The sequence below is a fragment of the Gorilla gorilla genome, chromosome 1, assembly GCF_029281585.2.
Source record: "Gorilla gorilla gorilla isolate KB3781 chromosome 1, NHGRI_mGorGor1-v2.1_pri, whole genome shotgun sequence".
NCBI classification, from domain to species: Eukaryota; Metazoa; Chordata; class Mammalia; order Primates; family Hominidae; genus Gorilla; species Gorilla gorilla.
Genome location: NC_073224.2, coordinates 10,407,739 through 10,435,243, shown reverse-complemented (window position 1 = coordinate 10,435,243; position 27,505 = coordinate 10,407,739). Strand labels below are relative to the sequence as shown.

At 40.8% G+C, this 27,505-nt stretch overlaps 1 protein-coding gene and 1 non-coding gene across 7 annotated transcripts in view; both read left to right on the top strand.

The window, feature by feature from the left end:
* Positions 1-27,505, top strand: part of EFCAB2 (EF-hand calcium binding domain 2) — a 158,784-nt gene that overhangs the window by 58,096 nt on the left and 73,183 nt on the right. The window lies entirely within an intron of this gene.
* Positions 19,277-19,381, top strand: LOC115932246 (U6 spliceosomal RNA). The gene has a single exon (XR_004068559.1). It is a non-coding gene; the product is annotated as a U6 spliceosomal RNA (small nuclear RNA).

Sequence of the window (27,505 nt, the reverse complement as noted above, 5' to 3'; positions counted from 1 at the left end):
CAAGTCCGTAGAGACAGTTGCTGGCTCTATCATGCATTTTCTATGTGTCACCCTCTTTTTATTTCATTTTCCTTATCTATAAAATTGAAATAAAAATGCCAGCACCACTTAAGCCACAAGAGTGTAAGAATATCAAATAAAAAATATCAACTTACTTTTTTTAACACTCCATTCTAATCAATTTCAGAAGAGGTTGATACTCAAGAATTTGGTGAGCTAAAACGAGATGGGGCCCAATCCTGGAATAAAAGTGCCAGTCTTTCCCCTTTCCCAAGCCACACCCATCTGTCCTGTTCCTATGCTTCAATGCCTTTACAGTGCGACCTTATTTTTAGTATTCCAGACTATTCTGTGTGATATGGTTTCAGTGTGTCCCCACCCAGATCTCATCTTCAATTGTGGCTGCCATTATCCCCACATGTTGTGGGAGGGACCCAGTAAGAGGTAATTGAATCATAGGGGCAGGTTTTTCCCATGCTGTTCTTGTGATAGTGAATCAGATGATTTTATAAAGGGCAGCTCCTCTGCAGACGGTCTCTTTCCTGCCACCATGTAAGATGTGCCTCTGCTCCTCCTTCGCCTTCCACCATGATTGTGAGGCCTCCCCAGCCACGTGGAACTGTGAATCCATGAAGCCCCTTTTTCTTTATAAATTACCCAGTCTCGGGTATTTCTTCATAGCAGTATTAGTGGTACGAGAATGGACTAGTACACTGTGTTTACTTTATACTTGCCCTATCTATAGGAGATTTTCCCTAATATTTTCTTAATCTTTAGACAAATTTTGCAGTCCAGCAGCACCAAGTATCCACTTGCTAATACAGTGAGTCTCTTTTTTCATTGCTTCCATCTTCAACTCAGTATAAGTCTCTGAGGCTCTTGGTATCCAATATTTATTTCTTTTACTGATAGGGAGACTTCAGCTTCGTTAGCAATTGGCAGGAACCTTGAGTGTACTAGGTCCTGTCTAAAATTCTGTAAGAAGTAGTAACAAGAACTTATTTGTAATGGATTAGAAATAACTTTTCCTAGGAGCACTGGAGATACCATAAATATTACTTTTACTTCTTTACATATAGTGCTGTTTTTGAAGAGATATTAAAACAACATTTCGCAATTCATGTTTATCAGGTAGTAGAAAGTGTGAGCAATGTGGAGAGATTGCATGGACAGTTTCCCCAAGACAGTTATTATCTGAGAAAGCTGGAAGCTACTCAGAGAGCTTTATAAAAACTGTTATCGATACTGGGTCTGCATTTGTGCAATGGAAAAACATGGAAGAGGAATGGGAATTGCTGGGTCCACACACCCCTCAATAAGAAATGAATTGTAAAAACAGATTTATTCATGCAGTGATTGTTCACATGTATGAATGAAGTGAATGATGAACTAAGACTACATGTGTAACTTGGATAAATCTCAAAAAACAACGTTGAGTTTAAAAAATTACAAAAGGACGGAAACATAGTACCATATATATACACTTTAAATACACAAAATAATAGTAAATATTGTTTATGAATACAAAGATATGCATGGAAATGATAAGCATTATCCTCAGAATAGTGGTGTGATTGCATCTGAAGATGAAAGGAGAAGGGATGAGGAGTGGAATGTTAGCTGTTTCTGCAATGCTTTCTTGTCAGGAAAAAAATTCTGAAGAAAATGTGGCAAGATGTTAACATCTGTTAAATCTTGGTATTGGCTGTCGTATTTTCTCCTGTACTTTTCTCTGAAATACTGTACAACTACACATAAAAATAAATATTTTTAAAAGAGTGATTTATATCTTATCTCTTTACCATCTCACTTTGTAGTTGCTTTGTTAAAACTGGTTTCTTATCATGCTCCTTTTGATGAACTGGGATTAAAGAAAAGAGTCAAAGAGAATTTTTTAAAGTCATTCCAAATTCTACTTCCTGAGATAATAATTTTTAATGTTAGACTACTATTATTCTAGAGCGCTTTCTATCCCTGTGTAATAAAATAAATGGCTAGAAGGGTGGGAAATTAATGAGAAAGGAAGAAGGAGGAAAGGAAAGGAAGGAAAAAGATATTGAAGAAAAAATCTAGGATATAATCTTCATGTGGGAAGGACTTACTTTAATTTTACTTGAATGGGACAAAAGAAAAAAAATTAAGTTGAAGAAATTGTGGAATCTCAAATGTTTGTTAGCCGTAAGAGACGATATTTATTTTAAGTTCAGAAAAGATTTTGAGAAAAACATTAAGAGACTGTAGTCCTTGTGTTTTTTTAAACTATCTATTTCGAATATAAAAAGTGTCAGTTGATTCCTTGCTGTGAAAGATAAGGACATTAGCACTTCCAAAATTCTGTCTACATTTTCTCTCCCAACCCCCAATTTATCTTAGGTATATTTTTATTTTTACACTGACAAGGTAGAATGTTCATACTTTGTTTAGTATTCACACATATTTTAGTAGTTTTGTATATTTGAATGAAATTACCACTAACCACATTTTCTCATTTTTTTCTCCATCCTTGAATTCTTTGATTTATTTTTGTGTGTTGATTCTCTTGTCAGTTTTTTTTTTTTTTTTTCAGGAAGTGCTCATGGATGTTTTTGAGACTGGGTCTCCGTCTGTCACCCAGGCAGGAATGCAGTGGTGCCATCACGGCTAACTGCAGCCTCGACCTCCTGGGCTCACACGATCCTCCTGCCTCAGCCTCCTGAGTAGCTGGGACCACAGGTAAACGCTACCACACCCAGCTAAATTTTAGTTTTTGTAGAGACAGGGTCTCCCTATGTTGCCCAGGCTGGGCTTGAACTTCCGGGCTCAAGCCATCTGCCTGCTCAGCCTCCCAGAGTGTTGGGATTAGAGGCGTCAGCCACCATGCTGAGCCTCTTTTATCTTTTACATGTTTTTTTTGTACTTGAATACTTTTTACTTGAATGACATCTTATAAATTTATGCAATCATTTCTCATGGCTAAGAAGTGTTCCAATGTGTAACTATACTAGAATTTAACATATTTCCTAATTTTAGAAATGTAGGTTGTTTGTAATATGATGCTGCTGTAATTGTGACTGGGCTAGAATTATTAGTGTGGAACTTTTCAAAGATCTTATTTCTCTCCTGCACTGCCAAAAAATAAACCCTGGATGCCCAATTTATTTTATCTTCACCTTTTCTTAAAGAGGAATATTTTTTTTTCTTGTTGAGAGAAGAGATATGTCAATCATTATAGTTACGTTCTGAGAGTGGGATGGTGTGCAGGATAAAGAAGAAACCCACTCTGACCGAGATTGGAAGAGGAGTTTGTTAAAGATGTGGGGGAAGTAAGATTTGAGAGAGAGGAGTGGAACTTGAGCAGTTACAGAATATGAAGGAGCAATCAGGAAAGGCGATTACAAAAAAAAAAAAAAAAGTTTTTGAATAGATAATATGTTCACATGTTTAAATCCAAAGAGAATAAAATTCAAAGAAAAGTCCCTGTAACTCTTTTCCACCAGTCACCCAGTTCCCTCTAAAATACTGGCAACCAGAATACTAGTTTCTAGGGATCACTCCAGATTCTAGCCATACACAAGGAAATGCATGTATATTATTTTCTTATACCGTGTTTTTATTGAAATGGTTACTTACTTTCATACTATGGTATGATTCCCATGGAGTGGGGTCATATCTGTGATGAAGCTTGCTTTTATGGCTTTTCCGTAGCGTTCGGGGATCTGGAATGGAGGTAGCTCTCCAGTTCAAGCTTAGGCTAAGTGGCATAAATGCCATAAGGGTTAATGTATTGGAGGACATCACAAAGGGCATGGGGTCGGTCCTAGATATCCCAGTAGGCTATGTTCCAGGCTTTACAGATGGAAGTTAATAGGAATGGCATTGTGACAAGAAAAATAACATTTGGATTCAGGCTTCCCTCTTCAGGGCCCATTACTGGCTGTTTTAATAAAGAAGACCATTTTTGTATCTTTGGAGGCCAACTTTGGTTGACTGTGGATTACAGGTATCTGTCTGTTTTTGTTTTTGAGGTGGAGCCTCACTCTGTCACCCAGGCTGGAGTGCAGTGGCCTGATCTCAGCTCACTGCAACCTCCACCTCCCCGGTTCAAGAAATTCTCTTGCCTCAGCCTCCCAAGTAGCTGGGATTACAGGCACCTGCCACCATGCTCAGCTAATTTTTGTATTTTTAGTAGAGAAGGGGTTTCAGTATGTTGGCCAGGCTGGTCTGGAACTCCTGACCTCAGGTCATCTGCCCATCTCAGCCCTCCCAAAGTGTTGGGATTACAGGTGTGAGCCACTGTGCCCAGCCCTGTCTGTTTTTTTTTTTTTTGGAAAAGGAATCTCGCTCTGTCAACCAGACTGGAGTGCAATGATGTGATCTCAGCTCACTGCAACCTTCATCTCCTGGGTTCAAGTGATTCTCCTGCCTCAGCCTCCCGAGTAGCTGGCATTACAGGCAGGAGCCACCACGCCTGGCCAATTTTTGTATTTTTAGTAGAGACGGGGTTTCACCATGTTGGCCAGGCTGGTCTCGAACTCCTGGCCTCAAGTGATCCACCTGCCTCAGCCTCCCAAAGTGCTAGGATCATAAGCATGAGCCACTGTGCCCAGCCCTGTCTGTTTTTTTTTGTTTTTTGTTTTTTTTTTTTTGTTAATGGAATCTTGCTCTGTCACCTGGACTGGAGTGCAATGATGTGATTCAGCTCAGTGCAACCTTCATCTCCTGGGTTCAAGTGATTCTCCTGCCTCAGCCTCCCAAGTAGCTGGCATTACAGGCAGGAACCACCACGCCTGGCCAATTTTTGTATTTTTAGTAGAGATGGGGTTTCACCATGTTGGCCAGGCTGGTCTCGAACTCCTGGCCTCAAGTGATCCGCCTGCCTCAGCCTCCCAAAGTGCTAGCATCACAAGCATGAGCCACTGTGCCCAGCCCTGTCTGTTTTTTTTGTTGTTGTTGTTAATGGAATCTTGCTCTGTCACCCGGACTGGAGTGCAATGATGTGATCTCAGCTCAGTGCAACCTTCATCTCCTGGGTTCAAGTGATTCTCCTGCCTCAGCCTCCCAAGTAGCTGGCATTACAGGCAGGAGCCACCACGCCTGGCCAATTTTTGTATTTTTAGTAGAGATGGGGTTTCACCATGTTGGTCAGGCTGGTCTCGAACTCCTGGCCTCAAGTGATCCGCCTGCCTCAGCCTCCCAAAGTGCTAGGATCACAAGCATGAGCCACTGTGCCCAGCCTATTGTTCTTATTGGACTGTCTTGATCAAGTGCAAATTTTGCTGTATGATTTCAAAAGTGGGGAGTCAGAGGCTCTCTGAGGATTGGTGATTTCAGAGAGTGTACTTCCTGAGGCCTCTGGGTATAAAATTCCTGTGGCCTCTGGGTGTGTACCCTCTGTGGCTTCCAGATTCATACGTCCTGCAGCCTCAACCTATTCTCCTTAACAGAGGAAATCTAATATTAGATTCACTCGAAAAGTGTGGAAGGCTTAATGCAAATGCACCACAAAGAACAGCTCATGGTAGTTTCTTTATTAGCTTTGAAATATAGAATGGACACAAACCAAGAAAGTGTTACTGTGTATTCTTGTGGCCCCACACTTGTTTGGAAATGGGGCTCCTTTTTATCATTCTGTTGGTCATGCTCTGTCAGGTTGGATGGGACCAAATATTCTTTAAGTTTTCTCAGTTCGAGCAAGTTTCTTGTAAGGACGTATTTGGAAATAATATAAGTGATAGAAGGTGTTATAAGTAATCCAGAGAGGATTTAAAGTATATGGGAGGATGTGCTTAGGTTATATGCAAATACTATGCCATTTAATACAAGGAATTTATTTATATAAGGAATAGCAAAAAGTCCCCTCAGCAGCATTCCAGCCTCTCAGTGTACTGGAAGGACATTTATTGCCATTAAGGGAACACAGGGGCTCTCGTATTTCAAGTCACTCTGGTGACTCCACATCACCTGGTAATCTAACATGCTGGTGACTCTACTCGCCTGCTTTTATTTCTTCTTTTCCAGATTCTTCCTATTTTGCTCCTGACTGATTTGATCCTGCTATGTGTCTCCTATTCCTTTGCGTCTACCTCCTCATGGGTTCAGATGCTTTATGATTCTGCACCTGCCTTCTCTCTCTGTGCCGTTCCTCTTCCATCTCTCTTCCGTCTGTATGTCTTGCTTTAAAACTCCCAAGGAAAAAGGAAGAAAAGTCGGCTTTGGTCATTTGTCAATATTCGGTAGTGTATGCCTTTGTTGAGCAGAGCTCAACTGCGTCAGCCCCTCTCTTGCAGACCTATAGAGGGACGCCTTGTTTTGGTTAAGTAGCCATCTCTGGTTCAAGCATCTGTGCCTAGGGAGGCAGGTCCAATGGTACAAAGCATAGCAACCTATACATTCAGAAACTCTGGGGAGGGAAGTGTGGATTTGGCAGAGACCTTACTGCTCATCTGATATAGTTACCCCAAATTCTAATGAGGTTGTTTGAGCCTAGTGTTAGGCCATTCCAACCCAGTTTCTAGGCCAACAGTTGGAACTCTGTGGTAAACTCACCGGTTTATTACCATCCCCCTCCCTGGTAGTGCTAGTGATTCATGTCATGGTGGTTGGCTGTGGTGGAGATTGCATAGTCTAATTCTGTTTCCTCTCCTCCTGAGCACATAGCTACACTGTAATTCCCAGATTCTCTTGCAGATAGAGGGGAGCTGGGAATTATGGTCTAGCTAGACCACGTGACCTAGTTTTTACCAATGAAATGTGGATGGAGGTAATGGGTGCTACTTCTAGGCCCGGTCCATGGAAACCTCCCACGTGGGAGGTGCTTTTCCCTTTACAGCTTGATATATACAGTAGCGTGACATTGGAAGCCATATGTTGAAAATTATGGAACCACAAGATGGAAGGAGCTGGGTCCCTGAATGAGTTTTCGGAGGAAAGCCATCCACCGATCAGGAAAATCCATTTTGGATTTTATGTGAGCCGTCTCCATGACTATTGTGTTAATCCACTGAAGGCTGGAGTTTGTTACAGCAGTGGCTGTTATCCTCACATAGTGGCATTATTGATTTTGCTCCACAGGGACCCAAGGAAGGGTTTGGGTTCCTTAGGTATCTTGGTGAGCACTGTCCCAGGCGGAAGTTGGTTAACAGGATGGCCCCCTTCAGGGAGGGCTGACGGGGTATGGGAGAGCGACCATCGCTTTGCTACTCCTGATAAGCATGACATAAAGAATGTCCCTCTTTAAGCCTTCCTCCCCGAATCCCAAGCTGTGGATATCAATACATTTGTATAGATTCATGCGAGAGTTCCAGAGTATTCTGAAATTGCCTCTGAATTTATTTGCAGGAAGGTAGGGGTTAGTAACTAGTGGTGCCACTTTATACACAGAGCAAGTAAACTCCATCTTTACCATGGCCAACTGTAGCGATAGAATTCAGTGTCTTCTATATCACAGATAGAAGAAGTAACAAAACTTCATCCATTTCATCTTCATATATAGTAAGGCGAGGTGTCTGAGAGGCAGAGGTGAGAAAGACAAGACTGGCATGCATGGTATTGAAATGGCCGTGAAAGGGAGAAGATTTGCTTATAGTAGCAGGGCCCAGGTAGCATGGGAATTCATTACTTTTATCTTTAAAGGGGTTAGAAACAAGTGTTCAGAGGTGCCATGCAGTAATGAAACCAGCCCAGGAGCCAGGCTGTAATTCAAGTAAGCTTTTGGTTAATTTAAAGGGATGGTAGTTACACCAGCTCCTAACCCATCGCCATCTTCTGTTTCATTTTTTTGATTACTGAGAAGTGACACTCAAATGTTTATTTTTTCTTAAAACTACTGAGTACATTTTGTAACAGCTCCAGTTTCTACTGAGAGCTCATTTATGCCATATTTCCTTTGCTCACGTAACTCTAAGAGTACTTCTGTTTTTTACTGAAAGCTTGTATTTCTCTCTCTCCTAAGTTATAAACTTACTGATGACAAAATGTATTTATTATTTGAGTTATGTAACGCATACAACATTGCCTTTTTTCTATATACAGTGTGATAATATTAGCTGAGGGTATGTAACTAGTTGTGTGGTGTTAGTAGGAAATGAATCTGTAAAGGTGGGCCGGGGCCATTCAGTGAATGATCTTGTCTGTTGCTCTAGGATCCTGGATTTCATTGTGTAAGCAGTACAAATCCGTAAATGCTGAGAAGGGATAAGATGAGATTTGGGCTTTTAGAAAGAAAACCCTAGCCAGGTGTGGTGGTGCACGCCTGCTGTCCCAGCTACCCAGGAGGCTGAGACGGAAGATTGCTTGAGCTTGGGAGTTTGAGACCAGCCTGAGCAACATTTCAGGATTTAAAAAAAAAAAAACCAAAAACCCAAAAAAGAAAGCAAACTCTAGCTTTAGGATGGTAGATCCATTGGCGTGCGGACCAGAGCAGTAGTTCTTAATCCTGGGTGAGCTTCAGAGCGGCCTCACAGCGCGGCTAGTCCGGTACTGCATGCGAAGGAGCAGCACGGAGCTGGCACACGGCGGGCTCTCCAACCCAACTGGACCTGGTGACCTTTATGAACCCGCAGCCCAAAGCCAGGCAGAATCAAGGAGGTCTCCACAGGTGCCAGTGTGGGTAGCTTATGGGCCTTAGCTACACCCTGGCAAGTAACTATCCCTTTTCATAACAAAGCTTTCCTGGGCACTCACCCTGCCAATTGTATTCTGCCGAGTTCTCCTCTCCCGGAGGCAGTGAGCGTGGAATGCCCTTGTCTACATTGGGAAAAGGATATAAAGGATTATGGATGAAATACCTTCTCCCACAAACGCCTTCTATATAAAACAAAACCAAAAAATTTCCACCCACTAAAACCCCTGGCTAATGCCCTATGATTATCTTTCTCTTTACAGCTAAGAATCTTAAAAAAGAGTTTGCTCTTTATTGAGCACTCTGTTCCTTCTTCAACGTGCAATTTGTAATTTCACTTCTATCTCTCCATCCCATCCTGTTCAAACTGTTTTTCCTGAGGTTGTTGTCTCTTACTTTATTTTTCATACCATTGTCTTTTGTTTTCTTTTCTTTTCTCTCTTCCTTTCCTTTCCTTTCTTTCTTTTTTCTTTTTTTTGACAGAGTCTCACTGTTGCCCAGGCTGGAGTGCAGTGGCGCAATCTCAGCTCACTGTAGCCTCTGCTTCCTGGGTTCAAGTGATTCTCCTGCCTCAGCCTCCCAAGTAGCTGGAATTACAGGCGTGCACCACCATGCCCGGCTAATTTTTTATTTTTAGTAGACATGGGGTTTCACCATATTGGCCAGGCCGGTCTTGAATTCCTGACCTCAAATGATCCACCTGCCTCAGCCTCCCAAAGTGCTGGGATTACAGGCATGAGCCACCACACCCGGCATCTTTTGTCTTCATCCAACACCTCTGACTCTTTTTTCTCAGCCTCTGCTTTGGGACGATTATCTTTCTATCTGGACTATTAATGTCTGCTAGAGTTTCATCTCCATCCTTCTTTTCATTTACACCCTTTCTGGGAAATCTCTTCCATACCCAAATCTGTATCTTAACCTGGAAAACATTTTTAAAGTCTATATAAAAAAAGCCCTTCTTAGTTCAAAGGTAAAATTTTAGGAAAATTAAATTGAAAACTTATAAGAAAATAACAATAATGGAAACTAGATTTGAAAACGGAAATGACAGGCCGGGCGCAGTGGCTCATGGCTGTAATCCCAGCACTTTGGGAGGCCAAGGCAGGCGAATCTTTTGAGGTCAGGAGTTCAAGACCAGCCTGGCCAACATGGCGAAACCCCGTCTGTAATAAAAATACCAAAATTAGCCAGGCATGGTGGCATGCACCTGTAATCCCATCTACTTGGGAGGCTGAGGCAGGAGAATTGCTTGAACCTAGGAGGCAGAGGTTGCAGTGAGCCATCATTGTGCCATTCCACTCCAGCCTGGGTAACAGAATGAGACTCCATCTCAAAAAAAAAAAAAAAAAAAAAAAGAAAAAAAAAAAGAAAAGAAAATGGAAATGATGTTAGAATCTATGAGATACAACCAAATTAAGACTCATTAAATGCCTATATAAAGAAAAATGAAAGCATGAAAAAAATGAACAGAACATCCAACTCAAAAAAGCTAGGGAAAATAGGTAAACTGAAAGAAAGCAGAAAGGAGAAATTAATGAAGATAAAAACAGAATTAATGGGGTTGGGAAACAGTGTAACAGTAGGAACCAATAAATGAAAGTTTTTTTTTTTTTTTGCAAAAGTTTAATAGAAAGATAAATCACTAGCAGTGTCTTATTTGGGAAACTACAGATGCAAGATAACTTGGGAGACAGAATGATTAAAACATAGGAAAATTTCAAATCTAATGAGAGTCATTTGTACAACTCTATACAAGTGAATTTGAACACCTAGCTAAAATGGTCAACTTTCTAGTAAAATACAATTTGCCAGAACTAGTCCTAGTCATATGTATATAGATTGGAAGAGTTAATATTTTTATGATGGCAATACTCCCCAAATTGATTAACAGATTCATTGCAATCTCTATCAAAATCCTGGTTGCCTTTTTTTTTTTAAACAAATTGACAGTTAATTCTAAAATTCATATAGAAATGTAAGGGACCTAGAATAGCCAAAACAATCTTGAAAAAGGATAACAAAGTTGGACTCCCATTTCCCGATCTCAAAACTTACTGAAAAGCTACAGTAATTTAGACTGTGATACTGGCATGATGACGTAAGGCTAGACACATGCATCAATGGAATAGAATTGAGAGTCTGGAAATAAACCCTTACACTTATGGTCAATTGATCTTCAATAAAGGCGGCAAGACAATTCAATAGAAAAAAGAATAGTCTTTACAACACATGATGCTAGGATGACTGAATATCCACATGCAAATGAATGAAGTTGGACCCTACCACACACCATATATGAAAATTAACTCAAAATGGATAAAAGGGCTGGGCACAGTGGCTCACGCCTGTAATTCCAGCACTTTGGGAGGCCAAGGCAGGCAGATCACCTGAGGTCAGGAGTTCAAGACCAGCCTGGCCAATGTGGCGAAACCCCATCTCTACTAAACATACAAAAATTAGCCAGGCACGGTGGCACACACCTGTAATCCCAGTTACTTGGGAGGCTGAGGCAGGAGAATCGCTGGAACCTGGAAGGCGGGGGTTGCAGTGAGCCGAGATCACACCACTGTGCTCCAGTCTGGGCAACAGAGCGAGACTCTGTCTCAAAAAAAAAAAAAAAAAAGAAGAAGATAAAAGATCTCAATAAAGAGCTAAAATTATAAGACCCTTAGAAGAAAACATTGATGTGAATGTTTGTGACTTTGGATTAGGCAGTGGTTTCTTAGCTATGATACCTAAAACAAGCAACCCAAGACAAAAATAGATAAAATTGAATTTCACCAAAATTAAAAACTTTTGTGCTTCAAAGGACACTGTCAGGAAGATAAAGAGACAAGCCACAGAGTGGGAGAAAATATTTGCAAATCATATATCTGATAAGGGGTCTAGTACCTGTAATATATAAAAAACTGACAACAATAAAAAGGCAACCCAATTAAAATGTGGACAAAGTATTTGAATAGACATTTCTCCAAGGAAGATTATTTAATGGCCAAAAAATCACATGAAAATATGCTAAGCATCATTAGTCATCAGAGAAATGCAAATCAAAACCATAGTGAAATACTACTTTAGATCCACTAGGATGGCTGTAATTTTAAAAATGAAAGATAGCAAATGTTGGTGGAAATATAAAATGGTGCAGCCACTTTAGAAAACAGTTTAGTAGTTCCTGAGAAAGTTAAATGTAGAGTTACCATATGACCCAGCAAATTCATTCCTAGGCGTATACTGACGAGAAATGAAAAAATATGTTCATACAAAAACCTGTGGATGAATGATCATAGTAGCATTATTTGTACTAGCCAAAAAATAGAAACAACTCACATGTCAATCAGGTGATGAATGGATAAACGAAACGTGATGTATTTATAAAATAGAATATTGTTCAGCTATAAAAAGGAATGAAGTACTGATGCATGTTACAACGCGGATGAACCTAGGAAACATTCTGCTAAGTGAAAGAAGCTGGACACAGAAGGCCACATGTGTATGACATTTATATGAAATGTCTAGAGCAGGCAAATCTGTAGACACACAGATCAGTGGTTGTGAGGAGGTAAGGGGAGGGAGGGATGGACGTAACTGCTAACAGGTATGGGGATTCTTTATGGGGTGATTAAAATGTTCTAGGATTAGATGGTGGTGATGGTAGCTCAACCTTGTGAATATACTAAAAGCCACTGGATTACACACTTAAAAAATCAATTGATGAAAAAAGCAAAACAAACTGATCTCATAAAGATAGAAAATCTAAACACACTAATTTACATAGAATCATTAGACAAGTTTTCAGAGTTCTCTCACCAAAAGGCTTCAATCCAGATAGTTTCACAAGATAATTCTATCAAAGAAGAACATTTTAGCTCTAGTGCTACTTCATCTCTTTCAGAGAATACAAAGTAAGTATAATGTTGACACCAAAAACTTAAAAAAGACTGCATTAAAAAATCTTACAAAACAATCTTATGAATATCTGTACAAAAATTGTAGATAAAATGTTAGCAACAAAATTCAGTGGCACACATAAGCAAATGGAGTTTATTCCAGAAATGTAAAAATAGTTCTGTGTTGGGAAGTTTATTAATGTAATTCATCATATAAACAGATCTGTGAAGAAAAATCATAGGATCATCTCTATAGAGGCATTTGACAGAATTCACACATTCATAATTTTGAAGACTCGATAAAGTAGAAATTAAGGACATGATTTCTTAGCATAAAATATGTGTGTTTCAGCCCAAAATCTAGTTTCTTACTTAATAAAGAAGGCACAAACAGCATTTTCATTAATGTCAGGAATAAGATAACGATATCCGCATTTGCTGTTATTATTTAGTATTGACTAGAGGTATTAACCAATTTAATTATATAGGTGATAACAGACACGTAAGTATTTGACGTTAAATGGTAGAAGGTAGAAAAGATAGAAGAAAGAACTATCTTTATTCACAGATATATGATTAAATATGTGGAAACCTCGAGAAAATAAATGGAAAAACTACAAAGAAAAATAATATTTGCTAAAGTATAGTAGGGAATAAAATTAATACATAGAAATCAAGAGTGTTCAACTATACAAACAATGCCCAGTTGGATGATATAATGGAAAATAAGACTCATTTACAATAGCAACAAAAAAGCTAAAATTTATAGACAAAAATATAACAAAAACCATATAAATGCTACATAATTCAGATAACTTGAAATATATAAAAATAGATGAACAAATAGACATAACATGTTTTTGTATAAGAGGACTTGAAATTATAAAGATGCCAAATAATTCTAAATTAACTTAATAAGTTAACACAGTCTCAATTAAAATATCACCAGATCTTTTCTGGACCTAGATAAGTGAATTTTAATTTTCATATGAGAAATAAGTTAGCAAGAATAGGCAAGAAAACTCTGATAAAGAGTAAGGTGGCCCAGCGCGGTGGCTCATGCCTGTAATCCCAGCACTTTGGGAGGCTGAGGCAGGCAGATCACGAGGTCAGGAAATCGAGACCACCCTGGCTAACATGGTGAAACCCTGTCTCTACGAAAAATACAAAAAATTAGCTGGGCGTGGTGGCAGGCGCCTGTAGTCCCAGCTACTCAGAGGGCTGAGGCAGGAGAAAGGCATGAACCTGGGAGGCGGAGCTTGCAGTGAGCTGAGACCGCGCCACTGCACTCCAGCCTGGGTGACAGAGTGAGACTCCATCTCAAAAAAAAAAGTAGGGTGGTGAGTTTAGCTTTGTTTGATATTAAAACATACTACAAATCCTCTATTGTTAGAACAGTATGGCATAATGGATCAATGAAATAGAAAATCCAGAAATTGTTCCAAGTGCATATGGAAAGTTAATATAGGATATAAATAGCATCTCTGATGTGTGAGGAAAACATAGATTTAACTGGATAGCTATTTAGAAAAATATAAAATTGGGTCTGTACTTCATGCTGTATAGTAAGATAAAGTTTGTGTGCAACAAGTATCTAGGTTTAAAACAAAACCTTGTTAAGTATTTAAAAATATGAATGAATTCCATTATAAACTTGGGGTAGGAAAAATAACTCAAAACAAAAGCCAGAAGTAAAAAGATTTTAAAATTTAATAAAATTTTACATAATAAAATTTCAAGCCAAAAAAGAATTATAAAATCAAGGGATAAATAACACCTTGAGAAAAATCTTACATTGTAAATGGCTAATATCCCTGATATGTGTAAAAGTGGTAACTCTTTTAAAAATATTTGATTAACCAGAAATTTCCATTCCTTGACCACAGAGAAAAAAGGAATCTAGTATGCCATTATTTTGAAATTTAATCTTTTCAGTGCACCCCCTTATTCACTGCATTATTCACAATAGCCAATATAGGGAATTAACCTAAGTGTCCAAACAAATGAATGGATAAGGAAAATGTGATATGTTTACACAGTGAAATACTATCCAGTATTTTAAAAAACATTTTATTTTGAAATAATTTTAGAGTTATATAAATGCAAACATAGTACCCAGGATGGGCAACATAATGAAACCTTTTCTCTACAAAAAAAAAAAAAAAAAAAAAAGCCAAGTGTGGTGGCACATGCCTGTGGTTCCAGCTGCTCAGGAGGTCGAGGTGGTTGGATTGCTTGAACCCAGGAGTTCGAGGCTGCAGTGAGCTATGATGGCATCACTGAACTCCAGAGTGCAACAGAGTGAGACGCTGCCTCTTAAAAAAAAAAAAAAGAGAGAGAGTTTGTGTATCCTTCACCCCATTCACATCTTACATAACTACACTACAGTGATCAAAACCAATAAATTAACGTTGGTTCAGTACCATCAACTGAACTAGAGATGTACTGGAGTTTCACCAGATTTCCCACGAATTCCCTCCTCTCTCCCAGGATCCGTGCAGAACGCTGTCCTGCGCTGTCGTCTTGTCTCTTTAGCCCTCCAGTCTGTGACAGTTCCTCTTTCATCACCTTGATACTTTTGAAAAATCCTGCTGAATTCTTTTTTAGAATGTCCCTCAGTTTGGGTTTGCCAGATATTTTCCTGTGATTAGATTGAGGCAGTATATTTTTGGCGAGAATACTACACACAAGTGCGTTTGTGCCCTTCTCAGAGCATCATGTCAGGGAATACATGATGCTGCTATGCTTTAGTACTGATGATGTTAACCTTAATTGCTTGCTTAAGATAGTGTCTGCCAGGTTTCCCCACAGCAAAGTTATGAATTTTCCTTTTGTATTTGGTAAATATCTTGGAGGAGATACTTTGAGACTGTGCAAATATTGATTCCCCTCAAACTCTGGCCCACAAGTAGCATCCGTTGGTCAATCTTGCCTGTGACTGTTATTACCGTGGTTTTTGCCAAGCGGCGTTTTGGTGTTATTTTTAAAAAGGAAATTCCAGGACAGTGGGCTTGTTCTCATTTTGTTGGGCGGTCGGCAGCCATTGGGCAATGTGGAATTTAGAATTACTTAGGTCTTTCCCAACACAGAAAAATGCTGTAGTCTATTAATTCAGTAAACATTTATGAAACCCTTGTTATGACCAAGGCCTTTTGGTGAAATATGCAGACAGCATAGGATCTGGTCTGCACCTGAGTCTTTTTCTCTGCCACTACTTTTCACCTTGAATCACACTTGCCATCAAGATTTGTTCTAAGATGTTATTGCAAAAAGTGGTGAGAGACAAGTCCAGGAGTCAGAGGATGGGACCAATTTCCAATTTTGCCCCAGACTAGCTATGTTACTAGCAGGGCGAGTCAGATATCGTCTCAAAGTTCTAGTCTCCTTATTTTTAAAATAGGGAATATAATATAGATTGACATTAGAATTAAATGAGTGGATATATATGAAAGTACTGTTTAAGTGAAAGGCATTTTTCAAGCTATAAAGTGTTCTACAAATTCATTAATTATTGTCTGGGCACGGTGGCTCATGCCTGTAATCCCAGCACTTTGGGAGCTTGAGGCGGGAGGATCAATTGAGCCCAGGAGTTCAAGACCAGCCTGGCCAACATAGTGAGGCCCTGTCTATAAAAAACAAACACACAAACATGAATTATTCAACAAATATTTGATTTCTTATTAAGTGTGAGCTTTTTCTAGGTGTTAGAATATAGCAATGAAAGCCAAAGCCTCTACCCTCCAGGAACTTATATTTTAGAGGAAAAAGGTGGATAATAGAAAAGTAAACAAGTAATAAATACAATTTCAAATAGTAATAAATGCTACACTGTAAATAGAACAGGATGATGTAACAAAATGTGCTATAAAGAAAATAAAGTAGGATAATACATTAGAGAATTGGGGTGTGGTTAGGTGGGATGGAATAGTTTAGACGTTCTGGTCAGGGAGTGCGTCTCTGGAAGTAATTTTTGAGATAAGAACTTTAAGATTAGGAGTCAGCTGTGTGAAGTAGGGGAGAGCAAATATAAAGGCCCTTTGAAGGGGAAAGGATTAGGATGCTGGAGAAAAGCAAAGAGGATAGTGTACCTGTGAGGTCGCTAGAGAGTGGTGTAAGATCAAGCCAAAAACGTTGGCAGGGCCAAATGACGTAGAGCATTACATGCTGTGAAAAAGAAGTTTCTCGGTGCAGTTGATCAGGAAGAAGTTGACCAGAAAGCCATTGAAGGGTTTTAAGCAGGGCATTACATGTTGTGATTTTCATTTTAAAAAGATTGTTCTGGCTGCTGTGAGAATGGATTGAGATGGCCATCAAGAGCAGAAGCAGAATGACAGCCTGTGGTCTATTGCAGTGGTGCAGGCAAGAGGGAATGGTGGCCAGGCAAGCTTGGTGGTGGCAGCAAGTTGTAAGATGTCATTATTGTTATTGTTATGGGCTGAATTACGTCCCCTCCAAATTCGTGTTTTAAAGTCTTAACCTCCAGTATACCTCAGAATGAAACCTTAGTTGGAGATAAGGTCTTTAAAGAGGTGATTAAGTTAAAAAGCCCAAACAAAAGGGAGGTGATTAAGTTAAAATGAGGCCATTGGGGTGGGCCCTAATCCAATCTGACTTGTGTCCTCCTAAGAAGAGGAAGTTTGGACACCCAGAGAGACACTGGGATGCTCACGCACAGAGGGGTGACCAGGTGAGGGCACAGGGAGAAAAAGTGGCGCCTACAAATTGAGGAAGGCCTCAGAAGCAGCCAACCTGCTGACACCTTGATCTGGGACCTCTGGCCTCCAGAACCGAGAAAATCAATTTCTGTAGTTTAAGTCACACAGTCTATGGTAATTTGTTGTGGCAGCCCTAGCAAACTGATAGAGCTATGAAAATCATGGTTATGGTGCTGATTTCTTCATTGTATTTATCACTACCTAAAATTCGCTTAGATTTATTTATGTTTATTCTTTCACTCCCTTGATTGTAAGTTCCATTACAGCAGGGATTTTGTCTAATTCATAGTAATCACAGTGCTGAGGGAGTGCCTGCGCTATGGTAGATGAAAAGTGACTGTGTGGTTAAATTATTTCTCAGTCACTCTGTAATATCCAGTATTTTATAGAGCTTTTGTTTTTAATGATATACAGAAGATCCAGAGTTTTTTAGGGGGCTGCAAACTCTAGCACATAGGACTATATAAGAAATAATACTGCAGCAAGTTAGAACCAGGTGTTCAGGAAGCATATCTTAGCAGTGGAGACATGATCTCTTGATTAGAGGGACCTTGGATAAAAGAGGCCTTTTTTGAACAGAATAGCTCTGCTGAATAAAGAGATTTCGTCATTATTTTACCTTCATTTCATGGCTTTTCCAGAATAAGGTACATGTGTGAAAAATGCCCTCCGTAAGGGCGAGGTCTTTATTTTGTTCTCTGCTGTTCTGTAAACGATACCAGCACATCATAGGGTTCAAATATTTGTTAAATGAATGAAAACATTTTCAAATCCTGCTTTGTCCTTAGACATTTTTGGATTGCTTTAAATGTTCTCTTATCCTTAGCATAATATTAGCTATTTAATAGAGCAGGTAAAATGTTTTGCCTATTTTTTTTGTCTCTTATAATTGTGTGAAATATTCTGAATCTGGTCTTCACTTTGGTGTTTTTGACCTTAGGCTGCCCTTAAACTGAAGTCACAGCCTAGCTCAGTGGCACTGGCTCCCCCTTGTGTCAGGAACGTGATACTACACCCACTAAATGCCAGGCTGCCAAGAACCAAGCTTCCCCGGGTCAAACATTTTAAGTGGTCCAAATGCTATACATAATTAAATGATGACACCACGATCGGGCCACCTTATTGGGGCTCATTTGCTCCAAATAGTCTTACTCCTATGCCCATTACTATATATATAGCACAGGTACAGAAAAACATTTTTAATACTTGTAACCATAAAGGCTTTTGGAGTTAGTTTGTACTTCTTATCAATATAAGACATCTACGTTGACAAAAGAAATCACATGTTGACTGAGCGCGGTGGCTCACGCCTGCAGTACCAGCACTTTGGGAGGCCGAGGCGGGCGGATCACTTGAAGTCAGGAGTTTGAGATCAGCCTGGCCAGCATGGTGAAACCCTGTCTCTACTAAAAACACAAAAAATTAGCTGGGCATGGTGGTGGGCACCTGTAATCCCAGCTACTTGGGAGGCTGAGGCAGGAGAATTGCTTGAACCTGGGAAGCGGAGGTTGCAGTGAGCCGAGATTACGCCACTGCACTCCAGCCTGGGCGACAGAGCGAGACTCTGTCTCGAAGGAAAAAAAAAAAGAAAGAAAGAAAGAAAAAGAAATCAAATGTCTCAGCATATTTTAAATACTTTATATGGAACAGTTGAATTTCACTTTCTTTCAAAAGCCTACCAAAATTGAGGAGTTAGCGTTTTTTTAATCCCATGAAATCGATTTAAAAGGAAGAAAATTATTTTTCAAAGGGACAACATTTTTTTTTCAAGAGTAGTATTCGATTTCTGTTTTGTGTACATGGTAGAATACTGAGTGAGTTGCTCCTGCCCACTCTCGCTGTTGAGGAGATGAACCCGTGCAGGGACGGCCCCGGGAAGGCCTCTTTAGCTGTCTGAATGAAGTGATTTCGACTCTCACCGTCGGTGGTGTGCTGGAGCCAGACCGTGCCGACTTATCCCAGCTCACAGGAGCTAATGGCTGAATTTCAGGAATTCTGCAAACTATTGTTAAAGCTAGTTTATATTAAAAATAAATTATATAGACTTAATTCAATTATATTAAAAAACAAGGGTGCTTTCTTCAGCAGCACTTTATCTAAGATCAGAACAACATCAGAAGATGAGCATGGCACCTACACAGGCTGACACACACATTTGTGAAGCGTTGCATATTTTTTCAGGTTATTCTGTATAAAATGCAAAATAAATGCTTTTATTAACAATGACAAAAAGAAAGGTAATTGTAATAAATACTTACAATTTACCACTTCGTAATTACTTTCCTATATTTTACTCATACTTATGCTTTGAGGTTATTTGTGTCTAGTGTATGTGTGGTGGCTGTACCATATAATGGTATGCTATTGTCATTTCTTCCAGACTCCACCTTTAGTGATTTCATGTTTGTAATTGGCAGCTTGAAATCGATCTTGGAACAATGGAAATAAAACCACAATGGAAATAAAAAAGGATCCAAATCAGGACTTTTTGCCTATGAGGAGCCAGTGATAACCAGCCCATTACTATATGCAAAACGAGTTTATATCTTTTTTCTCTACTCCAAAAACTTAACAAAAGAAGGAATTATTAAACTTTAAAAAACAATTTTAATTTTATTTTACTACATTGGTTTCAGTTTTTTATTTTATTTTATCATTTATTTATTTATTTTTGAGACGGAGTCTCGCTCTGTCACCCAGGCTGGATTTATTTATTTATTTATTTATTTATTTATTTATTTATTTATTTATTTTGAGACGGAGTCTCGTTCTGTTGCCCAGGCTGGAGTGCAGTGGCACCATCTCGGCTCCACCTCCCGGGTTCAAGGGATTCTCCTGCCTCAGCCTCCTTAGTAGGTGGGATTACAGGCGCCTGCCACCACGCCTGGCTATTTGTGTGTGTGTGTTTGTGTATTTTTAGTAGAGACGGCATTTCACCATGTTTGTCAGGCTGGTCTTGAACTCCTGACCTCAAGTGATCCACCTGCCTCGGTACCCCCTCCCCCGACCCAGCCCCAACAAAGTGCTGGGATTACAGGTGTGAGACACCATGCCTGGCTTGGTTTCAGTTTTTTAAATAGTTTTTTGAAAAGATAACTTCAATAATTTTAAATTCTTTAATAATTTTAATAATGTTAAAAATGGTTTTAAAAGGTTGCTTTAATTGAATTGAATTTATTTATGTTAAGACAGAGTCTTGTTCTGTCACCCAGGCTGCGGTGTGATGGCAGCATCACAGAGCTCACTGCAGCTTCAACCTCACCTGCTCAAGTCATCCTCCCATCTCAGCCTCCAGGGTAGCTGGAACTACAGCCACACACCACCATGCCTGGCTAATTTTACATTTTTTTGTAGAAACAGGGTCTTACTGTGTTGCTCAGGGTGGTCTTGAACTCCTGGACACAGGTGGTCCTCCCGCCTCAGCCTTCCACAGTGCTGGGATCACAGGTGTGAGCCACCTTGCCTTGTCACTGGTTGAGGGTTGTGACTGCAAGTTGTCCAGGTTCTTGGCATTTTGAACAAAGAATTGGACAAAATGCCCAGCAAAGCAAAGCAAAGTATGAAGCAACAAAAGAACAAAAGCAGGGATTCATTGAAAATGAAAGTACACTCCACAGTGTGGGAGTGGGCCAGAGCAGCAGCTCCAGGGTCCAGATGCAGAATCTTCTTGGGTCCAAATACCCGCTAGCAGTTTTCCATTGGCCACTTCATGTCCATCTCATGTAAATGAAGTGCTAGCCCACAGTCAGTCTGAATGGTTGCAGAAAGCAGCCAACCAGAGGCTGAAGTGAAGTTACAAAGGTCACACCCCTGTGCAAACAGGAGTTGGTTTTCGCAGCCAGTCAGAGGCTAGGGTGAAGTTACAAAGTTATACCTCTATGCAAACAAAGACTTGGCAGGCCATCAGTCTGACTGGTTGTGGACAGCAGCCATCAGTCTGACTGGTTGTGGACAGCAACCATTCAGAGACCGGAGTGAACAAAGATGCAAACGAAGACTCAACCCGCAGTCAGTCTGATTTGTTGCAGACAGCCAGTTTCCCATCTGCCTACCAGAAAAGGTAGTGAGTTTGCAAAGGGAGTAGCCTCTGGTCCTTTTGTTACTTAGGCTGGAAAGTTAGGGTTTTCCTTTCAATTTAGTTCTAGGAAGTCAGTGTGAAATAGCCTTAGGATCCCTGCCTCCAGACCCTATTGCCCTGCCTCAGCCTGGCCTAAAACTTTACTTTAATCTTCAATCAATTCACTTAATTCAAAGTTTCATTTAGTAGAAATGGGTTAACCAACCTTAATATTATATATGATTTTATCAATTATGTTATATTTTTGTTTCATTTTCTAGTTCCTGTCTAATGTCTTGTTTTCTTATTTCTAAACTTCTTTCTTTTATTTTCATCATTAAGCTATGAACTTTTTTTTCCTATCTCCTGTAACTTTCTTTTCACTTATTTCAGTGTTTTTACATTTTTCTCTTCAGCTGTCTCCCTTTGCAGACAGACCTTGATCTCTTTCTCAGAATTAATGGCCTGATCTTTTCCTGACCTGTGCTCCTTCTCGCCGTCTCTTTTATTCTTAGCTCACCTTTAGGATCCTCACTACTCCTGAGGCTGAACTGTTAGCAATACGGTTTCCTCCACTGTGGCCAGGATCCCAGCTCCATCCGGATACCATCTGGACATGTGCAGGGCCCACCTGGCCCCTTCTGCTGTTTTCCCATGTCTTTGGCACCAGAAATACGATGCGAGGATAGTGCATAGGATCATTCGGTCATTTGTGTCTCTAGCCCCGTATTTCAGAACATGGGAGGACAAGAGAAGCTTCGAGTCGTTTTTGCTTCTGCTGTAATTTGTTTTTATTCTCATCTCAAGGAATTTGGAAGGCCTTTTGAAATAAATGCATCTCATTCCATTATCATTTGAGGAAAGAGACATTTGAGAGGAAAGGGCGATTAATATTTAAACACCACCTCCCTTCCCCTACCTCATTTGCCCTTGTATTTTTTTCTTCTCACTCGCTCTCTTATATTGCCTTTACTGGGCAACTACGTCAACAAATTGCCACTGAAAGGCACCTGACTGGTGAGCTGCCTTGAGCTGAGGTCAGTGTGATCCTTCAGCTGGGAGCCGCTGCTCCGTTTTAGAGGGCGAGCCATTGCTACCGCTGATGAGCTGAGCCTGGGGCTCAACGAGTCCATCTGAAAAGCCATCTCTCTTCCAGCAGCAGGGAGCCGCTCGCAGTGCTGCTTTCATCAGCCTTCGTGAAGGATGAAAAGGGCTTCGTCTTTTCCACACACACTTGACTCGAGCAGCGTGGGGGTTTGGAGCACTGATCTCCCCTACCGTTGAAAATCCACATGTAACTTTTGACTCTCCCAAAACACAACTAACAGCCTGCTGTGGACTGAAAACCTTACTGATAACATAAACGTCAATTAACACATATTTTATATGTTATATGGATTATCTACTGTATTCTTACACTAAAGTAAACTAATGTTACTTTAATAAGAGAGAACATTAGGCCAGGCGCAGTGGCTCACACCAGTAATCCTAGCACTTTGGGAAGCTGAGGCAGGTGGATCACTTGAGGCCAAGAGTTCAAGACCAGCCTGGCCAACATGCTAAAACCCCATCTCCACTAAAAATACAAAAATTAGCCAGGCGTGGTGGCGGGCGCCTGTAATCCCAGCTACTTAGGAGGCTGAGGCAGGAGAATCGCTTGAACCTGGGAGGTGGAGGTTGTAGAGAGCTGAGATGGTGCCACGGCACTCCAGCCTGGTCGAGAGAGCTAGACTCCATCTCCAAAAAAAAAAAAAAAACCAAAAAAAGAAAATGTTATTAAGAAAATCATAAGGGGCTGGTGCAGTGGCTCATGCCTGCAATCCCAGCACTAGCACTTTGGGAGGCCAAAGCAGGTGGATCACTTGAGGTCAAGAGTTTGAGACTAGCCTGGCCAACATGGTGAAACCTCGTCTCTACTAAAAATAAAAAAAATAAACTTAGCTGAACATGGTGACACGTACCTGTAATCTCTGTTATTTGAGAGGCTGCGGCAGGGGAATCGCTTGAACCCCAGAGGCGGAGGTTGCAGTGAGCTGAGATGGTGCCACTGCACTCCAGCCTGGGTGACAGAGCGGGACTCTGTCTCAAAAAAAAAAAAAAAAAAGAGGAAGAGAAAATATATTTACTCCTCCTTAAGAGGAGGTGGATCATCATAAAGGTCTTGATTATCATCTTCACATGGAGGAGACTGAGGAGGAGGAGGAGGAGGAAGAGGGGTTGCTCTTGTTGTTTTGAGTGGCAGAGGCAGAAGAAAATCCACATCTAAGTGGGCTTGTGTTGTTCACACCATGTTGTTGAAGGGTCCACTGTGCCTTTCTTTTACCTGCAAGGAATGGTAGGCTGATACACAGCCTCATCTCAACTTTTACTTCAGGAAACAATATTTTAGGTCTCTCCAGGGTCGCCAAGTTTCTGAAGTACTGAGTGAAAATGTTGTAACTAATATATTTTGCTATGAAACTGAGGATTAAGACATCCTTCATAACCAGCTTGTCAAGCCAAAGTGATACAGATAGTATAACACAAGAGTAAATTGTTGTATAAGTAGTTTATGTATATGAGGCAGGGTTTCTGTTATCCTTTGTTATTACTGTGGTTTTGATGGATGAGAGTGAAATGTGCTTATCTTGTTTTTTTTTAAATAAAATCTTTTTATTTAAAAAATTTCAAACTTCTAAACGGTAAGAGTGTTGCCCTGAACTCCTGCGCACTTTTACTTAGATTCGCCAATCCCTCATGATCTGCCACATTTGTTTTCGCCTCCTCTTTCTCCTTCTCCCTCTCTCCCCCGTTTCTCTCTATATATGCACAAACACACATACCTATTTATACATTTTATTATTATTGTTATTTTCATCATCACCATTTTGCTAGACTATTTGAGAGTAAATTGTAAACATTGTAACCTTTCCCTGAAATGCTTCACTGTGGATCTTCTTTCTTTCTTTTTTTTTTGGAGAAAGGTGTCTTGCTATATTGTCCAGGTGGGAAATGGACATGAACTCCTGGGCTCAAGTGGTCCTCCCACCCCAGTTTCCCAAGTAGCTGGGACTATAGGTGTGCACCACTGGGGTCTTCCTTCCTTTCTTTTTCTTTTTTTTTTTTTTGAGACAGAGTCCCACTCCATCACCCAGATGGGAGTGCAGTAGCTCGATCTCGACTCACGCAACCTCCACCTCCCAGGTTCAAGTGATTCTCATGCCTCAGCCTCTCGAGTAGCTGGACTTACAGGTGTGTACCACTACAGCTGGCTAATTTTTGTATTTCTAGTAGAGACAAAGTTTTGCCATGTGGGCCAGGCTGGTCTCCAACTCCTGGCCTCAAGTGATCCACCCACCTCGGCCTCCCAGAGTGCTGGGATTACAGGCGTGAGCCCCTGTGCCCAGCCTCAGTGTGGGTCTTCCAAGACAAGAACATTCTCTTACATAAGCCACAGTGTCTGTGTGTGCTCTTGAAAATCACCTTAGAGTCAGATCACTTGGGTTAAGGTGTCATTTGGCTCATTCCTCTGCTTCTTGCAGGTGCATTTCTAAACAGTACAAAACTGATATTTTCTGGGAGTGATAGACCGAAATTCTTATGGGGGCCAGCCTGTGATATAAAAGTGAGAATCAGACAGAGTTCATACTGTACTCATGACATGTATGTATGCCCCACCTAAACAAATAAACACGCCAATCCTAGACTAAAAAAAAACTGTAATAAGAAAAAATAAACAAGAACAACAACAACAAAAATATCTGATGGCCAAATTTGTCACTTGGGTCAACAATTTGCGGCCCTGGATCTACGGTCAAAGCTCCCGTGGGGTGGAATATCCACAGCTTTCTTTGGAAGCCACTGTGTTATAGTTCAGAAGTTCGCCTTCAAGTCCGAGTGCTTGACTGAGATTTGTGAGAGGCAGCAGTTGCAGTGGCAGGTAGCATGAGAGCTAGGCTGTGTGTGTGAATCCCGTTTCCACCATTTGCTACCGGTGTGATCTTGGGAAAATGTCTTAACCTTTCTGTGGTTCACTTTTCCTCATCTGTAAAATAGTACCTATCACACAAAGCTGTCATGAGGAAGAAGTGAGGAAGAATGTTTAAAGCACCTTACACCAGAGTCTGGCACGCGTAATAAGTCACTGTAGAACTGGATTCTGCGAAGACGAACCTGATGGCTGGAGGCTATTTTTTCTCACATCCATGCAGATCATGATCCTGGTATAAGGGGAGAGGGATGTGAGGACTGTTCCTCCTGGAAGACCTAGAGAAGATGTTCATTCTTGAGCCAGAAAGCTACTTAATCTACTTTTCTCCCATTGTGAGTGACTTTCTTTTGTTCTTATCCCCATTTTCTTTTTTTTTCTTTTTTTCTTTTCCCTTTTTTTATTAGACGGATTTTCACTCTTGTTAGTAGAGATGGGGTTTCACCATGTTGGCCAGGCTGGTCTTGAACTCCTGACCTCAGGTGATCTGCCCACCTTGGCTTCCCAAACTCCTGGGATAACAGGCGTGACCTACCGCGCCCGGCCCTCATCCCCGTTTTCTACTCATCCTTCTTGTCAGACTTCTCCCCAGCTCTTTCCTCTATGTCCCTAGTGCTGAGGGGGTCACTGCTTGAATATTAACTCTACGTGATCCCTGACAAGTTATTTAATATCTTTGAGCTTTAGTTTTCTATCTGTAAAGTGGGGACAATAATAGTACCTACCTCCTAGTTGTTGTGAGGGTTCAGTGAGTTAATGTAGGGATTACTGTGTCAGGACAGTCCCTGGCACACAGTAAGTGCTGTGGAACTCTCAGCTATTGGGTAGGATGTGCATCATTCTCTTTAATAGCCATATTCCTCCACGGTGTACTCTATACTTGTGATCTCAATTTTCTTTTTGCTGGCTCTCTTTTGGAGTTTTTTCTTCCTCTTTTTCTCCTCTGCAAGTGCTCTTATTGAGGTCAGTCCTCTTCTTTTTGTCCAGATCTAAGATTCTGCTTATTCTCTTAGCCTTCTGAAATATTTTATTTTTTTACTTTGAGACAGGGTTTCACTCTGTTGCCTAGGCTGGAGTGCAGTGCCACGATCTCGGTTCACTGCAGCCTCAACCTCCTGGGCTCAAGCAATCCTCCCCCAAGTAGCTGGGACTACAGGCATGCGCCACCATACCCCAATAATTTTTTTAAAATTTTTGGTAGAGATGGGGATTTGCCATGTTGTCCAGGCCACCTTCTGTAATACTTTGAACTGTAGCAACCTGGCCAGGCTCATGCCTGTAATCCCACTACTTTGGGAGGCTGAGGTAGGAGGATCACTTGATCCCAGGAGTTCAAGACCAGCCTGGGCAACATAGCAAGACTCTGTCTCTATTAAGAAAAAAAAAAAAATCAGCTGGGCATGATGGTGTGTACTTGTAGTCTCAGTTGCTTGGAAGGCCGAAGCAGGAGAATCGCTTGAGCCCAGGAGTTTGAGTATGTAGTGAGTGTGATCGTGCCACTTCTCCAGCCTGGGTAACAGAGCAGACCCCATCCCCTCAATCCCCCCCACCCAAAAGGAAGACAAAACCATTGATATTATTTTGCAGCCAGAAGCTTGGGGGTAGGGGACAGTAAGGAGGTTATTGGAGAAAGGGAAGTGGAGATGAGGAGGGAAGGGAGGGAGTGGGAGGGAGACACTGGCTGATTGGCTGAGCAGTGGAGAGCTACTGATGGCAGGATTCTGCAGCGCGGTGAGGCATGGGGTGGATGGTGTGAAATGAAGCTGGCAGTTACAAGATAAGCCATTTAGAAGAAGTGCTGTGATTAGTGAAAGGAAGCCGGGAAATAGAATAGAGTGGCGAAGCACCTATCAAGTTTTTTCAAGATAAGGAAGATACCTGAATATTTTAAGGCAAAAGAGGAAACAGCTAATAAAGAAAAGAATGAAGATGCTGAGAGGGAGAGGTAATTGTGTGAAGAACAAGAGCTGAGTGTGGAAATGAAAAACTAAGAGGGAGATTTGCTTCTTTGAGGAGGAGCACTTTTTATTTCTCCAAGGCTACGAGCATGAGGCAAGAGCTATAGGACATTCCTCTAAAGTGGTACAAAGTCAGCGACTGTAAAGGTGACGTGAGGATTAATCATAGCACCCAGTGATCGTGCAGTTCACATCTGTTGAGGGAAGTGGGTGATAAGGAAGCTTTCTGAGATGAAGGGAGGGAAGTGGGTGATAAGGACGTTTTCTGAGATAAAGGGAGGGAGTACTTTGGAGCTTGAGGCAAGAGATGCTCCAGAAT